General features: G+C 32.2%; 1 protein-coding gene across 6 annotated transcripts in view; it reads left to right on the forward strand.

Moving 5' to 3' along the window:
* LOC143072085 (uncharacterized) overlaps positions 1 to 19,110 on the forward strand; it is a 130,174-nt gene that overhangs the window by 105,662 nt on the left and 5,402 nt on the right. For 2 of the 6 annotated variants that reach the window (XR_012977038.1, XR_012977039.1), the window contains exons 1-5: positions 6,170 to 6,267; positions 7,965 to 8,022; positions 9,657 to 9,802; positions 13,169 to 13,390; positions 18,631 to 18,791. The exons of 1 other annotated variant lie outside the window; for it this stretch is intronic. The gene's annotated coding sequence lies outside the window, so the exon portion shown is untranslated. Of the gene's footprint in view, positions 1 to 5,869; positions 6,268 to 7,964; positions 8,023 to 9,656; positions 9,803 to 13,168; positions 13,391 to 15,341; positions 18,231 to 18,630; positions 18,792 to 19,110 lie in introns of those variants that run through there. 3 more of the 6 variants (XR_012977040.1, XR_012977041.1, XR_012977042.1) reach the window with 3 other exon arrangements.

The following is a 19,110-nucleotide window of genomic DNA, read 5'->3' on the forward strand; positions in this document are numbered from 1 at the left end:
GACATATAGTTGCTAGAGTCTTAATCATGTGGTATCTGGAAGAGTTGCCTCACAGATAATCATACCCCATATTATCATTTTTATAATAAAGTTCTATACAAGTATTACATGTATTCCATGTAGAATATGCATGTAAAGCTATTACTTATTTGGATCTAAGTCAGTTAAATTTATTTAAAGTCATATGAAACGAGTGACTCGTGAAAAAAAGTTTATCCAATTCTTGAACCAATGCATGTATATATCATAAACTTATTCTTTTGTGTACGAAGTTATCCTTTTTTATGCAAACATATCGTGTTGTTGTCAATTTTTTTTTATCTTTGTCTGTTATGAGATGAAAATATGGCCGCTCATTAATTGTCGAGTTTTGAAGCCATAGTTTGCCGATTATCAGCTTATAGTAAACAAATAACAAATAAGAATGGATATTGAGCACGTGTATAACATGTACTATCAGATAATAGTTTATTTTAGTGACAGGTCATACGTATTGCAATCACCGACTTTTTACGAGGAGGTTCACACTAAGGTCACTTTGCATACGGAAAATATGTCGGCGAATTGCTTCCTGGAAACAAGCAATTAAATAAAATGTAAACTTCTTTTAATTGTGGACGAATTAAAGAATTATCTTCACAAAAAAGTATATGTACATAAGTTTAATAATGAAAACGATCCATTTTGTTAAAAAAAAAAACATATGCATCTTTTAATTTGAGGGTTTCATATAACTTTAAAGCATGGATTCAACAAACTGGTGCTAACAGAAGGATAACTAATATGATGATAGAGCTGTTGTAATTTCATTTTCGTTTATATTTGGAATGCACAATAATTAATTTAGTGTATTTTTTTCAGATGCATAACACAAAAACAATTATCTATCATTGTTGTTAACTACTTTTTTGTTTATTTTGTATTCACTTGGTTCCTTCATTAATGTTTTGCTGTAAACATAATTACTCTTTTTATTTTTTGGATTTCATTTTATACTAAGGCTGCACCTAGATATTTTTTGTTTGAATGCTGTGTTTTGTTGTTGCCCGTTTCACGCATATCCTTCCATTCATACTTGATATTCAAATTTATGTTCAGAGACAAGTTCAACGTCGGAGTCACATGTGGACTTATTGGTGCACTGATTGGTGCTGTTCTTTTTGTTGTTCTTATTGCATGTGTTTGCAAATAAGACAGTTTAAAGCTGATATAATGAATAAAATAACGAACACATGAAATCAAAGTTTCAAGAGAAAAAAACTGAAAAAAATGCAGACACCAAAAAATTACAAGAATATGTATTGAATTACACATTAAATTTACAGGCACAATTCTGTAAGAACAAAGGACACACTTCTCATGAAAAAATCTATAGGAAAACATATAGTATTTCATATGATGGTTTAAATTTTAGATAGTATTAAGCTCTCCTATACGTATTACTTGGTAATTAGACAACGCCTGTTTGATTGTCTGAAGCAAGATTTTGACAGCCGAATGAATAACTAAATTAAATGTTCAAGTTATAAATGTATTTTATTTTATCTGATACCATTAACAAACAAGCACTATAGATATATTAGCTTAAAACGGTTTATATCTTGTGGTAGTAACCGAACCGACCATTCTTCACTGTTCATCATTTATGCCCCTTATTAAACGGAGAAGAACAATCGCATTCATTTTAATTTTTCATTTGACACGACGGGGTGCAAACACGAGACTTCCTGCACTCGAATCGAGCACACTATCACGAGACCATTGATGTAATCGACCCACATTTGAAGTATCGACCTCAAAATCAGAGTCTTATGTTTTTCAGGATAATACTCAAAACATAAAACCTGATGCATTCAATATTATTTTTATATGTAATGTGTATTATTTTATAGATGATAATACAAACAGTGCGATACGATACGATGCCAATGTTTCACAAATTGATGTGCACAACGAAACACTTGCTGCATCAGATCACGTGACCACCGCTGTTGACGGAGAATTCCATAATGAAACAAGTGGGGGGGAATTAGATCACGTGACCACCGTTGCTGACGGAGAATTTCATAATGAAAAAAGTGGGGGGAAATTAGATCACGTGACCACCGCTGCTGACGGTCAGTCCCATAATGAACCACGTGATACATCAAATCACGCGACTAATGCTTCTGACGTAGAATTCCACCATGAAACGGCTGATACCTCTGATCAAGAAACAACAATTACTGACAAAATGGACCACATGAAACTAAATGATACAACAAATCATGCTGTCACGTCATCTGATGTTGTGGTTTTGAATGAAAGAGACGGTCAACTCGAATAATGCGACTGAGCCAACACCAAAAACATACTAAACAAAAGAATATTGAAACCAGAAACTACTGTACACAATTTTAATCCAACAAAAATGGATAATGACGATTTGACGTGCGCCGCTAGCTTGGTGAAAAACAAACAACATCAAAGAAAGAATAAATGGTTCAAGATAATTTTCTTGTCATACTTGTTCTGAACTTTCTTATTATGTACATTGTCAATTAACGTTCATTTGATATTGAATGCATATAATGCGTTATTATAAAATATTGATATGTGTTTTCTGTGTTACTTGTTCTAAATAGATTATATTCTAAATATATGGCATAACACTCTGTGCGATCTCTTATACTAGATGTCTGTTGTCCTTTTATTATTTGGTTACAGTCTTATTGCCGGATAACACAATTTTTTTTATATATTAATAAATTCTGACAAGTCCAGATTAGATAAACCGTTCAAGAGCTATGAGTATAATTCCAAAAGAATTTTTAATGTTACCAAAGGGCAATGCCTGCTTCATATCTACACTTACACAAGAATTTGATAAATATCGACAATTCCCTTAAATACAAAAGGGTAGAAACAGGTGGAGTAAGTTTACAGACTAGGGAAATAGTTGTATGCCAATTACAGTGCCCACGAAGAATAAAGTAATTTATAGAAGCCATGGCGTTGTCAGTTTGTTCTAGATTTATGAGTTTGACTGTCCCTTTGATATCTTTCGTCGCTCTTTTATAACAATGATTTTAATAATCGAATTATAGAGAATAATGAGTGAAATAAAACAACAGGGAAAATAACATTATAAATGAAAACATCATACTACACTTAACTTTTAAATGATTAAAGACATGTTTTATAGAGGTTACTTATGTGTAAAAAGTAAAATCACAAAAAACTGAACTCCGAGGAAAATTGAAAAAGGAAAGTCCAAATGACGAAGTCAAAAGCTCAAACACATCAAACGAATGGATAATAACTGTCATATTCCTGACTTGGTACAGGCATTTTCTTATGTATGAAATAGTGGAGTATAAACCTGGTTTTAAAGCTAGCTAATTTACCTCTCACTTGTATGACAGTCGCATCAAATTCCATTATATTGACAACGATGTGTGAACAAAAATGGTCGATTAACTTACAAACTGAATTAGTGTACACAAACGATGCAAACGGCTAAGCGCGCACATGTTTTGGTCATTTGTTTCTAACATACGTTTGCAAAGTTTACGTAAACTTTGACAAACTTTGCACTCGCTAAAAATTCGTCTACAGTTTGTCGTTCGTCGTTTGCTAGAACAAACGCTACATTTGTTTCTAACTTCACCTTGATTTAACGATGTATTTGGTTTTACGTTTGTAAAAAGTATGTTTACCAACAACATGTGCATGCATTATTGAAAGGAATAAATCAAACAGGTTCAGTAAACTGATTAAACGATGTATTTGTTTCTACTTTTTGTAGCGTTTAGAGTTTACAAAATTTTGGTTAGAAAGAAATGCACTCTAAATGTTTGAAAGACCTTTAGGTTAAGTTTGTAAGACAGTGGCCCATGTAAGCACGTTGTGCTTTTATAATTCTCAACCCAAACATTTTTTTTATTTGTTTCTTTCAATTTTCTTAAAACACCGGAATACAATTCATGGGTTCATGCATGAATATGTCACAGAGAAATAGAAAAAGTATTTACAAGTTACGAAAGCAGTTTCAGCAACATGGCCTGTCGAAGTGTCAACCTAGGAAAAACGATAAATAGAGCAATCACATTCAATTATTTGTTGATATTAACCTAATATGTACCTTGAGTGTTAGATTAGTTTTATTGATATAAAAGAAATTTCTTGGTATTCTTAAACGAAAGATTTAATACACACAGACGATCAAGTATACGTAATGACAAAATTATTTTTTATTTACCTGTGTAGGATATGGCGAAGCTTTTTGCAAAAGTGATGATTTTCTATAATTTGTTTAATATTTCACAGTGGCGTCTAAGCCAACCATCTGAAATCAGAGGATGTATAAGTACCGAAACTGCTGAAGAGCTTTATGACAAAAATATCTAAAAACAAAATAGCCAAATTTATCTTAAGTCATCTTTGCATGAAGGAGTTGAAACCTCAGTTTCTTAATTATTCAAAATGTATAAAGGGAAAAATTTAGATAAGTTTGTTAAATCAAGTCAGTATCAAACTACTTAATGAGCTGATAATGCTCATGCATTTTTATGCATTTGTTTATTCAAAATATGTGAACAATGCGAGCACGTACAAAAACTTATTTGTTTGCGTCAACTACAAACAAAATGTGTTGGTGTATTTGTCAATTCATAATCAATTACAAAATCATTTTTAATTGCGTCTTTTTATTTTATTTTATTCATTTGTATGAATGGTGAACCTTTTAGTCAGTTTTGTTGTATGTTCAATATAAAGGAACTATAACACAACTGGCATACAAGTGGAAGATTTAGTTATCTATAAAAACCAGGCTTAACCAATCATTTTTTTTGAAAAATTTCTGTACCAAGTCAGGAATATGACAGCTGTTTTCTTTTCGTAATCTATTCTAAAACCAGACTTAGACTTATTTTGAACTGGCTTTTACTGTACGTTTTGCTATGTGTGAGATTATTCCATTTTATGATAGGTATAGGGGAGAGTTGTGTTCTCTCAAAACATGTTTAAAGATGCCAGCTTTTTGTCTTATCCAAAGTCAGGAACCTCTAGCTTCCGTTAGTCTTATATAATTTTTCATTTTAGTTCATTTGTTAGTTTCGATGTAAAGTATGGCTATGGCGTCCATTTCACTGAACTAATATACTTTGGTGTTTAGTGACCAGCTGAACTCCGCCTCTGGTTGCAGGAATTTCTCGCTGCGTTGAAAACTCGGATGTTTTCTGCTTTTTCTTTGGATTGTTGTCTCTTTGACGCATTTGTCTCTATTCTCTATTCTATAAAAATCAATTTATATTTATTTAATTCATCTGATTTTTTTCTATCAGCACTGACTAAGGAGACGTGAAAGTTCTTAAATTGATCCTTTTCAATTTTGTATATAATGTATAGGTTGTGGATAAGGCGACATGCTGTTGACCGATGTTTAAATCTTGGAAACGATCAGAAATGTAAAACAAATAAGGTAGCAAACAAAAACTTAAGGAATAACATGTACCTGAAAAGAAGCGAATTTGAATTCGTCGACAGGGTAAGGGGCTCTACCTTCGTATGTATCTTCAATATCGAGGAAAAGATCAAGACATGAACAATGATAATATCACGAAGTACGTATTCATGTACCCTTTTTTAAATACAGATGAACACAAAAAAATAGCTTTCAAGTAGCGGGCAGTTAACCTCGTTTATCGTACAAAATTTCAAGCTGGGTATCTATGATGGATTTCTTAATCCCTTCATTTACTAATTATTATTTCCGGGGAAAACAACAATTCAGATGATCAAATATAACACTTGTAAGCTAATTTAAACAAAAAGTGTATATGGACAGGATCTGCTAACTCTTCCGAAACATCTGAAATCACCCCAAGGTTTTTGTTGGTTTCATGTTTCTCAGTAAAATGAAAAGAATTCAATAAAATTAAATGGCATCTTGATGTAATTCTATTTGAACACCAGTATTTTGTTTACAGAATTACAAGCTAAAACATGGAGAGATAACTAAAATCTAGTGTAAATCTTATTGTTTACGGGTACCTAAGTATGTACTTCGTAATATGATTTTTATGAATAATTATCGTGCATAGTCATATGTTTAAATCAATGGTTCTGCATTGTTTAAAAACTTACAATCAATTAACCGTAAAACGATATAATGATAGCATTTAAAATATTGATCATACGTCTCTTTCGGTTTGAAGAATGTTTCTAGTATGAAGTGCATTTTAGATAAAATATTTACAATCTTGATACTGTTACTGTTGTTGGGTGAGTACACATTAAGATATTCTAAAAAAAAAGTCAAATTTGGATTTTCCGGGTCAATGAAACTCGTATGAACAAAGTTCAGTTTCCTGATTTATATATTTGTTTCGGATAATTATGCATTATAAGCATACGTACGATATTTAATACATTGGTGTCGGGCTGTTGTACATATTTTTATATTGTGTTCTGTCAGTCCCATTTTACATATGCACAAAAGTATAAAAGTGGAATAAAAAACTGTAACTTCCCTATACAAAACATTACTAGGAGACGTATGATTGCCAATAATCCAACAATACACCTGACATATATACATTAATATAATTATCACAGTGAGATTTTACGGATAAATTAATTCAACGAAATAGCACGACACAGATTCGTAAATCTTAAAAAAAAAAGACTTTAATAGACTTGAAATTTAAATCAAATTTTTTCCATGTAAAATACAAACAAATCTCCCTGTAACGACTAGGAACGGAAAGGGTAAGTGAAAAGCCCTTGTCTTTCCTCTTTTTCTAATGCAATATATACGCTTAATAGAGGCAACAGTAGTATAACGCTGTTCGAAAGTAATAAATCAATGAAGAGAAAACAAATCCAGGTTACAAACTAAAACCAACTGACTTGTAACAGGACATTTAAGAATACATGGTGGGTTACACTTGGATTTGTGGCTAGCCAAACCCCTCTCTTTTAAGGCGATTTTAAATATAAAACTAAAATGACAACATTAAATGACAGTACTACAGTACAAATAAATGCAAGAACATTCAGGACAGAGAAATACACAAATAAACAATACAATAATACTCTTCGACATGCTAATAGTTATCATAGGTACCAAGCTTATAATTTAATACGCTAGACAGGCTCATCAGTGACGCTCAGTTAAAAAAAAAAGTCAGAAAGCCAAACAAGTATAAAGTTAAAGAGCATTGATGACCCAAAATTCCAAAAAGTTGTGCCAAATATGGCGAGGTTATCTATGCCTGGGATAAGAAAATCAGTAGGATATAGAATAATTCATATTTTTCGAAACAGTAAATTTATAAAATAAAATGACCATATAATTGATAATCATGTCAACATCGAAGTGCTGTCTAACCACAGAATAAATACGAACACGTAAAACAATATAGGGCAGCATGTATAAAAAAAACCAGCACAACAGAACCACGAACAATACTCCTCGATAAGTTCACATCATAGTTAGGGGCGACATCAAACGTTCAATGTAAAAGGTGCTACTACAACTGTTAATTTTTTATCTTTGATTCTGATGTATGACCACTACTTTTACGTTATCTTTATGTATGGTGCATACGTCTTCTATATACTTCTTGCTAGCTTGTCTGGTTTCAAATTATATTCCTTATTCAAGATTTGTATTTCTGTCTGTGTCTTTTCAGTTCTGTTTTCGCAGCCTCTTGTAGGCTTTCGGTATTTTTTTTTTTTTTATTTTCCGGCTATTTGTTATTTTAACCCATGAAAGGATGTGTCCTTCTTATGTCTTATTGTTGGTAATCTCTTGTATTTTGGTATTTTGTATAAGTCCTTAAATAGGTTGCCAGACATATTCAGAGTTGCTATTTCCTAGTATGAGGTTTTGAAAGCTTGTTTTGCGTCTCAATTAGGTAAACATTTCTATTTGCTTTTTGACATAAAATGTTTGATTTATTAACTTCTGTTTTCAGTAACTAAAGGAGGAACCGACGACGACGACTACGATGACTATTACGATGATTATGATACGTATGCTGTTTATTTTTGTGATAATTCTGCTTAAGTTACACTTTTAAAACCTTTATTATAATACGTATACTTGTATTAATAATTTTGACCCTTCTTCGCAAGTTACACTTTCAAAACCTTTATTATAATACGTATACCAGTATTAATAGTTTTGACCCTTCCTTGCAAGTAAGACTTTTAAAACACTCATTATAATACGTATACTTATTTAATCCGACCCTTCCTCGTAAGTTAACCTTAAAAAAAAAACTCATTTTAACATGTATGAATACAAGTACATTTTATTTTGATCCTGACTTATAGTTAAACTTTTAAAACACTCATCATAATATGTATAGTTATTATTGATACACTGTAAGAGTAAGACTTTTAAGACATTCATTGTGATACGTATATTTATACTTATTATTGTGACCCGTCCTCGTAAGTAAAACACGAGAACGCTCATTATTAGATCAAACGGCTATCTTATTGTCTTGAGATGTAAGACCGTAGAAAATAGAGAGTTAATAGTTATCAAAGGTACCGGGATTATAATTTAGTACGCCACACGCACGTTTCGTCTACATAACACTCATCAGTGACACTGATATCAAAACAATTATAAAGCCCACCAGTACAAAGTTGAAGAGCATTGAGGATTCAAAATTCCCAAAAGTTGGGCCAAATACGGCTAAGGTAATCTATGTCTGGGATTAGAAAATCCTTAGTTTTTAGAAAAATTCAAATTTTGTAAACAGAAAATTTATAAAAATGACCACGTAATTGATATTCATGCTAACACTGAAGTGCTTACGAATGGGCTAGTGATACCCTCGGGGACGAAACGATCACCAGCAGTGGCATCGACCCAGTGATAAAACACAGGCAAATCCTATCGGACACTAATAAATTATTCAAAAAAATATTTGTTTTCTAAAATAGACACGGATGGACGAATTCAAACTAAAACTAAGTTAAAAATATCATTTTTTTTAATTTCCAGTTGTCATCTTTCCATTTCTAAGGTGAAACAAATCTTCGCCCCCATCGTATAGCGTTTACGTGTATGTATAGATACTTTAGTAAATGCATATTCGTATTTTTTTACGCTTTTAATATGATGTGTTTTTTTTTTCTTCTTATGCAACATGTTTTAACGCAAATATTTTGGAAAGAATAAATGAAATCGATTCCATACAAGTTTTGTGGTCCCAAACATTTATTGGTATCGGATAAAATGTGTCTGTGTTTCAACTCTCTATTTATTATGGTCTCACATCTGATGACATACGTATAATCATCTGGGCGCGTATGCATAAAATTGAGCTACTTAGGGTAAGATTTCTTATGAATGGACGGGATTTCCTTCTATAAATTAGTACTACTATTGGATACCTTAACATAAGTAGTTTTATGCATATCAGCCCTGAAATAGCTGCTAACGTTATTAGTTCAAAATATACATGTATGACTGTAAACTATGTACTAAGATATTTGATTCAACGCAAGGATTAACAGATTTTTTTAGAGCATGATTAATGTATTTTAATGAAAAATTGAAATTTATTGACATTTTAGAAAAATTGGTGATTTTTGACATATTTATATAATCACTTGTGCTAAATTTGGTCTTTTACGTTTTCTTTTGACAGTGAAGTCGCTGCAATAGTTTCCGGAGTTCTTTTTGGTCTCGGTATATTGATACCACTCGCTATCTTCTGTTGGTGTCACAAGTTCGCAAAACGACCAGGACGCGTGGTTAATCCAACAGCAGTGCCTACTGTAACACAAACTCAGTGTAAGTTGAACATCACCATTGTAGAACTAAATAATAGAAATGACTATTGAAAAGGACACCTTTACCGAGTTTGTCCTTTTTAAAAACAAGTACTCTTTAATAGAACGTACCATTTGTGATTTCCTAGTGGTTTTACTCTAAGAATGCATTTCACATACCAGAAACGTTGTTCATTTTGAAAATCTGATTCGATAGATTCTACATGTTACAAAACACAACAAATATTTGCTGACAAAGTCAGCTCTGACCTATATCATTCTACAGGAATACGATATAAGCGGCACATATCTGTCAGTTAACCTGTTATGACTCATTGGCATTTTTTTTACAGCATCAATCATTTTGAAGCACACGACTTCATCCGGTTATTATTTGGTGTATGTCTTTAAATCAATGTTTTCCCTTTGTGTAATGTTATATGTAAACTTGGAGGTGGGGATGGGTATCTTTAATTATTTGTGTTTTGTTCTTCCTACATCTTTAACCTGACCACACCATCTCCCCTATTAGTGTTTTATTTTCCTTTTGATAGTTGATAAAATTGAGAATGGAAATGGGGAATATGTCAAAGAAACAACTATCCAAACAAAGAGCAGATAACATCCGAAGACCATCAATGGGTCTTTAATGCAGCGAGAAAATCTGGCTCCTAGAAGTTTGGTCTCAGCTGACCCCTAAAAAAAATTTGTATTAGGTCAGTGAATATGGACGTCATACTAAACTCAAAAACATATAAATGTGACTGTGAAATTTCCAAAACTGCCAGGCGAGCGAAATGTGGTCACAGAAGTTTAATTACATAGAACAGATTATGATTGAAACAGGATAAGGATTGTTTTTACTAATGAGCTTTTAAATTAATCCGTTAACATTTGTATGCATATTTTGAGGATAAGAAGAGAGTACCCAAATACCGCGGAACTAATAGATGTTCATTTACGCATCAGCGTTGTCTCTATGTTACGTCATAACCGAATAATTTTGTCGGTAAAAGACTCGCGAGGGTTAAAAGGGAATATCAAAAATGGCAAATACCACGGCATAAAGGGGAATGTGATGCATATATCCACCGAAAGTGGTGAAAAATGAGTAAATTCGTTTGAAACAAAAAGAGGATGAGAATATGCGAAAAATACAATGGTTCCAAAATCCGGCATTCTCATTTTAGGTGTAATTAGGTATTAAGCTTCCCGTTAAAGGTATAGATATCAAGATCCAGAAAAGGGCAGCGTTCATTGTTAGTATTAGCTTTATTTAAAGTCAGTTCTGACTGATAAATCTCTTTAATGTGCATACTGAAGTCATCATTTTTGAACGCGAATATATCATCCAAATATGTAAAAAAAAATATTTAACCTTTGAATCAGATATTGTTTCGATGGGTTTTTTTTTGGTCATGAATTGTAACTGATTATAATACAGAAATAGGTCTACAATGCGTGGTGCACTGTTAGTTCCCATGCGAATTCCTATGACTTAACGATATACGAAATCTCCAAAAGAACAAAAATGTTATCTAGTAAAAATGCATGGACTGTTATAGTATCAAAGCAAGTTCAATTGACATTGTTATTTTGTTTGTTGTTACAAAAAATGACCTAAAAGAGTTTGAACATATATATTCGCATTTTGACTTTTAAATACCTTTTGAAAGAGGTGTGTGATTTTTTTCCTGAATAAGATTAGGAGGCAAAGTGGTATATAGGGTAGAAAAATCAAAACATTGAACAGATTCGAAACCAGCAATACAAGCATGCAAGTTATCAAGTACTTGTAAGGAGTTTTGTGAAGCTTCGGAAGCCAGTACAAATTGGAACTTTCATTGTATTTCTTTCTGCTTCTGGAAAGGTAGATAAAAGTTTATGTTTGTTAAAGATGTCATCATCGGAAAATGGAGTTAGTTGGACTGCTGGTGAATTCGTGATTTTCTTATGCAGAACCTGAATGTAAGATTTAGGTCAACTATTTTTTTTATGATATTATTATAAGCCTTAACAGCCGGGAGTTCTTTTAGCTTCTATACTATTAAACGAGAAGAGCTCATTTTGTGTGTCGCTTCTCTTTCTTCCACTATAAATTAATCATCATGTCCATGTGTCCTAAAGGTACCACGTATTGTCGCATTTGTCATCCATTCTTATGATTATTCAGTTTGGGTTATTTTGGGTGAAATACGAAAAAAAACTGCGTCCGGAAATTTCTCCGTCATTGGACGAAATTTCAAGTCAGACTAGACATCCGGTTTTCGTTTTTTCTGTACTTTGTACATACCAAGGATTATGAATAATGTGTATTTGCTATCTTCTATCATTTTCAAGTTTACTATCCACGAAGGTCACTGGGTTTATTAAATAGAGAGGGTCTATATAATATGTCAATGACCGCCGTGGATCGATTAGTAAATTGAAAGTTGATATGCTAAAAAGCAAATACACTTTATTTATAGTAATGTATGTTCATAATATACACATAAACGCATTATTTAAGTCCTGTCCCAAAGAACCTATAACTTTAATGATCTATCCTGAAATTCTCCAGTCATTATTTTTTTTTTACAAAAATTCATCCTACAACACTTTACATACTTTCAATCACGTTCTGGATGCCCGCGATTTCGCGGGTGTATTCTAGCATTTATCACTCTTGCAAAAAGTATTTCAGTTTGGATTATTTTGGAAGGAAAACAAAAATATAAGCGTCCATATATTTTACTGGGGTGACTTTTAATATATTAGTGGCCGATTTATATAGTACTTATACTATGTATATATGTTTATACAGAAAAAAAAAGAGAGAATAAAAATCAGTATTTGGAAAAAATTGGGAGGGCAAAAAAAAAAAGATGTGCCCAGTCCCAAGTTCCTTCGACTTTTGATACCTCTCCTTGAATTCTCGAGTTATAATTTATTTTACAGTTTACATACGCTCTATTCCCCTGCGATTTCGCGGGTGTGTTCTAGTATGTTTGATACGAGAAATAGGTCTATTATGGTTGGAGTAAAATGTTTTTAAAATTTTGTATACGTATATTAATTATGTTCATTACTGAATTGCAAAAAGAATCTCAGGATTTCTTGTCAGCTTTTATCTCGTTTTATCCAGAACAGTAAGTACGGAGTGAGTCGTGGATGATGTTATGACACTTATTCTTATTAGTAATTAACAGGGGTCAATATTTAGGTCCTGTACCAGTCAGGAATATGACAGTTGTTATCCATTTATTTGATGTGTTTTATCATTTGATTTGGGACTTTCCGTTTTGAATTTTCCTCAGAGTTCAGTACTTTTGAGATTTTACTTTTTACTGAGAAATGATTTCAACTCTCGGTCACACACTATTTTCATTATGCATATTTTCTTTTCCAGTTGGTGGAACCTATGGTAATAACTTTTCACACAACATTCCCACCCAGTTTGGAACTCAGTTTACATATGGTCAACAGCAACAGTCTCAGCCTAATCCCTATCAGCAACAGTCTCAGCCCGATCAGTATGCACAACCGCCAGCATTTACTTACCAGCATTAGACGTTAGATCTTGCACTCACGTGATAGAGATGTAACACGATAATAAAAAAAACAAGACAAGGTCACCTTCAAAATCATACACTACTGAAATAAATTATGTTTATTGACTTCAATGAAGCATATACTTCGTAAAATAGTATGATATAGTATGTCATCTGAGTATCAATTTCAAAGTTGAACATGCCATTGTCAAAGAACGGAACAAGTAAACAAAACCGTTCTTCGTCATCATTGAACAATCGAGTTTCATCAAACATTATGCTCTAGGCGTTAAACAACCAATCATCAATTAATCAAACTATACGTGCCAATAATATCAGCTATGCGCTTGTATATTCTAGATATTTCTTTCAATTCGAGCACGTACACAAACTTTTTTGTTAGTGTCAACTGCTAAAAAAAAGGTATTTCTGTATCAGTCAGGATTCTACTTCGTCAAAATTATCTCCCCATTACGCCAGTTCATTTTCACAATCGTAGAAATAGAAGCCATTGTAGGGATAACGCGCTGCCAATTTTGCTCTCGGAAACCGATAAATTTATCCACTTTTCACAATTACGATCCTTATATGTCAGTTGTATTTTAAAAGACAAATGTATCAACTAGCTAATGCACATCAGTTAATGATCTTTTCTGCATTGATTCAACTTAAAACTATTGTCTGATCGGTTGTCAGGTGGAATTTTCGAAAATTCATAAACATTTAAAAAAATTCTAATTAAATATTTCGTTGAAAGGCAGACTAGATTTTTTTAGTGGTTGAAGATTATAAACTCTAGTTTTCACACACAAAAAAATATAATTTTTCGAAGATATGCATTTTTATCATCCAACTTGAAAGACTGTCGTCAAGTACTTTCAGTAAAAAAAAATAGCTATTCGAACACACCTACTCTGTTTTTGTGATTCATTAGATAGGTATTTCACTTGACCCATATATTTCATCTTTAGTACTGTGATTTGTTTATGTTATAAAGTTAACCTGTAGCTTTGATATATAAAATTGATAGAATCTGAAGCAAGACGATGTATGAATATAATAGATTGATGTGTTTCCGTCCATGGTAGGTTTTTTTTTTAAATCGGAGGTTATGCATTTTCTACATCCAACTTGAAAGATACCCATGTCGTCGACTTGATATCTAATTGTTCTGCTTAACTATGTACTAAATAAATTGAAAACTTATGCAAATGGTGTTTTTTAAATAAAACACTTCGTAATTAAGAAGAAAATTGTAATTTTGTTTGTTTCTATTAACTTTTAAAATTTTAGTAACATTACAGTAAGCATTTATCGCCTTTTCTAACAAAGAGCTTCGATTCTTTTGTTCTATTTCAACCGGGTTTCCGACTGTGCATTTGTCAAAACTATCTACTACAAAAACAATTTTGTTTGTGTCTCTTTTTTTTATATCATTTGTATGATTTGTTAATAATTTATTCAATTGTGGTGTATGTTTGTCATGTATGTTTGCACAATGATGGATGGTGGATTCCAATTATTGTCATATTATTGTTTTGTTGTTTACCCAGCGCTTTGTCAATTTAATGCAATTATAAACCAACTTTCATGAAAGTAGCAAGTTCAGATATCTTTACAAAAAAAAACAGTCTTAACCCACCGTTTTCTTCGAAAAATGTCTGTACTAAGTCGGACCTATGACAGCTGTTTTCCATTCATTCCATTGGTTCATGACGTATAATATTTGCTTTTGTAATTTTCTTTAACTTATATTTTTTAATTCACATTGAAGTTTGTTGTTTTTGTGATAATGTTATTTTAATATGTTGCATATTATATTATTATAATGGATCTAATTCAATGGATAAAAAAGTTTCTTCAAAACGTATAGATATGAGAATCTCTTTTACACATCAATACATTTTCTATATCTACTTTCAAGAAATACTAACGCGTAAGATACATGTAAAAAGTACTTACATGAACAGCTGTTGGTGAAAGTGTACGTTTTTTATTTGGGCGGGTTGTTGTCTCTTTGACACGTTCCCCATTTCCATTCTCAATTTTATTCTTAGTTTAAAAATAAGCTGAAGAATAAAACATAATGATTTTAAAATAATATAGAGATGATTCCTGATGAGGATAATATTTGATGAGACCGAGGCTTGTAATTATTTTCTCGAAACCTATTTAAATTATTTTCTCGGAACCTATTTAAATAGTGTTTTTATCTCGATTTTGAGTTTGATGAGTTATCACGAAATGTAAAAGCAGCCATATAATTTACCAAAAAGTATGAACACAGCCCGTGACAGCAGGTTTTAAATTATTAAACGTGTTTGAAAATTGTAAATAGCGGGATGAAAAAAATTTGAACATTTCAAACAATCTGTATACTTTGATAGAATTTTCTTAAAATAGCAATATTGTCAATAATCACCATTTCGATTATGAAAACAAATAGTACATAAATGAATATTTCAGTAGTTGATATAGAGGAAACGGGTCATGAACCTTTCACATAGAGTTTAAAACAGGTTTAATCCACTATTATCTACAACAGGAAATGCCTGTACCAAATCAGGAATAAGACAGTTGCTATCCGATCATTTGATGTGTTTGAGCTTTTTGATTTTACCATTTGACAACGAACTTTCCGCTTTGAATATCACTCGGAATTCGATGTTTGTTATTTAATTTTTCAATACGTACAAATGTAACTCATTGCAAAAACTGGCTGTTAATAAGTAGATCTGATCCAAAAGAAAGACATATGTATGGATATGCTGTGAGAATATATATTTAGGACTGGAATGCGCTTTAGTCAATTGATAGGTATACATGGTAAATATTTTCCCCCTTTTTTAATCGTTTTGTGTAATTCATAAAGGTACATATATTTATTCCATAAATTGATTTGCCGACGAAATTCACTGTAATAGTCCATACAATAAAGCCTCGGTCACACCTTACCGGATAGCTCGAACGGACGCCTAACGGAGAACTTTTTTTCAATCCGTTCATATCCGTTAGGCGTCCGTTCTTATCCGTTAGACGTCCGTCCATATCCGTTGCATGTCCGTTAAGCGTACGTTTTATCCGTCGACGTCCTTTCTGTCCGGTGGAAAATTTTGAGCATGTTCAAAACTTTGAACGGACGTCCAACGGATAAAATGTCCGTTGAACGTCCAGTTAGGCGTCCGTTTTGTACGGTACTCGTCCGTTTCGTTTCCGTTTTGTATCCGTTACGTGTCCCTTATACATCCGTTGGAGGTCTGGAAGATAAATTCACCAACGGACTTCTACCAGACGTTTAACGGATAAAACGAATGTTCAACGGATGAGAAACGGACTTCTACCGGACGTATAATGGATATATCGGATGATGGATGGATCTGAAACGGATAAATACCAACTGAAGATTTCGCGTTAGAAATGCCAATTATTGGTATGTCAGATTTCTTAAGGTTCATGAATTCTTATTTTTCATAATCGATATTAGAGTATAGGTACGTCTTCACAATCAAGCAGTTCTTATTCAGGCCAGACACTGACCTTTGGCGGAATTTTGAAGAACTAACCAAAACCAGTTACACAGAAACATTTTGAATATTTATGCGATTTACATGTATTATTATTGTCGCCTTCGATTTGTCCGTATATCTTGTTCATCCGTTTTATCCAGTACGCTTCCGTTGGTTGTCCGTTTTATGCGTTACTCGTTAGTTGGATGTACGTTCAACATCCGTTCTGTCCGGTACGTGTCCGTTTCTCGTACGTTTCATATCCGGTGTGTGTCCGTTATGCATCCGTTACACGTCAGTACATCAACGGACTCCCAACGGATAACAATTTTGTCAACGGAACACTTTTATTTTCATACGTTAGGCGTCCGTTCGAGCTATCCGGTAAGATGTGGCGAAGGCTTGAATCTTCACAGTTTAACACTTTTTGAGCCGCCAGTGGTAATTAATACTTCCAAATTTCATTTATTGATGATGAATCAGACATGAAAGTACATTATTAACACTAATTATATTTGTATAAATTGATCGAGTTATCAAAGAACACGTATAAACTGGTTGATTATCTACTACTGTTAGTTAGAAAATAAGTTAGTTATATCTCATAACATGTATCTGCAACATGGGTCGACCATTTTTTTTGGATATATATTGGAAATGTGTATCTTTTCTTTTAATAGGTACATGCTATTAACAATGGTTTTTCAATCTGATTTAATTCGTTGATTTTAAATTTTTTATTGCTATAAATTATTACTTTTAATAATAATGCACGTATTTTTATCATTATTACATAGTAAAGGAAAAATATGCCAAACACTGCAAACTAAATCAGTTATCCAAAATACACGAATTTAAGATAATATTTATTCATTTCATAACTTGTTCCTTTCCGTAATTGCGTTGACGTTATATTTGGTTAATCATTTATTACATTTCATTTCTCCTCTTTGCTCATTTACTATCAAGAACTACCATTGGTGCAGGCCAAGTGTTTATAAAAGTATTGAACTTTTGAGCATTAAAAACCTCAATCAGTTAACTTGTTCAGGAAAATACAGTTTTACTGTATAAAAAATTAGAGACAATGTTATAACATGAACACTATCTGTCTGTTTACTCGTTTTATTTGAAACATTTCATATTAGCACAGACAAACTACAAATTTGAGGTAATATGAATTATTTGAACTTGTACTACTTTTCTGAAGAGTATTCTTTGTACAAGTGACGAAAACGTGCATTTGGCGTACAAAATTTCAATCCTGGTATCTATGATGAGTGCACGTGACTTGCTTGTACAACAAACATGATGCTTATTTTTTTTCAGTGCAATTCAGTTGTAGCCAAGAAAGTCATACATATTCCAACTACAACCAATATAACCATTACTACATGTACCACTATGATACCAAGTTAGTAATAATTACTTTTACAGTATATTGATCTTCGTTTTACGTTGGATTAATAATCGTTTTGTTTGCTATTGAATATCAAACTCTTTGGTTAAATCCTGCTTGACCATTAATATTAATCTCATTTACAAATGCAGATGAGAGTTTCAACTAAGATGTGTCAAATGAGACTAATCTTGTCAATTTTCTTTTAGAAAAGTCAAATATATGTCGAAATTGACATGATATTTGACCTAATATTTACAATTTATACACAAATATCGGCAAAAGTAACATCCTTACTCCAAATTTGTCAACCTTCATTTACATCTATGTATGCGTATATCATTTGGACATTCTTCTTATTTTTATAGTAGGTACATTTATTGAGTTTTTATCCTTTTTTAATTTTTTTTTATAGATATAATGGTGCTGTAGCAGGGGTAGTAATTGGAAGTTTCATTAGTGCAATAATTATTACAGTTATTATTGTTATTTGTATAAAACACGATAATAAAACCAGCGGCATCAGAGGTCAAGTGATACACCCTCACTTAAAGACTATATCAACTTCTATAACATGTAAGGTTATCTGTTTATATTTTATAGATAGGAAATATTTACTTTGCAAAAGAGTAAACGAAAAACGTCATGTAACTTTCGTATATGAGGTCAAGGACAAACGACACAAAATTAGAAAAAAAGACAATTAAAAGGTCAATATGTTTTATTTCTAAATTCATTTATTTTGGTTAAGTTTTATTCCAAAGTCTGAAATAATGGCATACGAAACGGACTTATATATAATACACGTATACACCCGTTTTATGGTGTCCCTTTGATGAATTCTACTATGATTTCTACGCAGGCGACAACAATTTTGTACAAGTTATAGAACACA

Source organism: Mytilus galloprovincialis, chromosome 1 (genome assembly GCF_965363235.1).
Source record: "Mytilus galloprovincialis chromosome 1, xbMytGall1.hap1.1, whole genome shotgun sequence".
Lineage (NCBI taxonomy): Eukaryota > Metazoa > Mollusca > Bivalvia > Mytilida > Mytilidae > Mytilus > Mytilus galloprovincialis.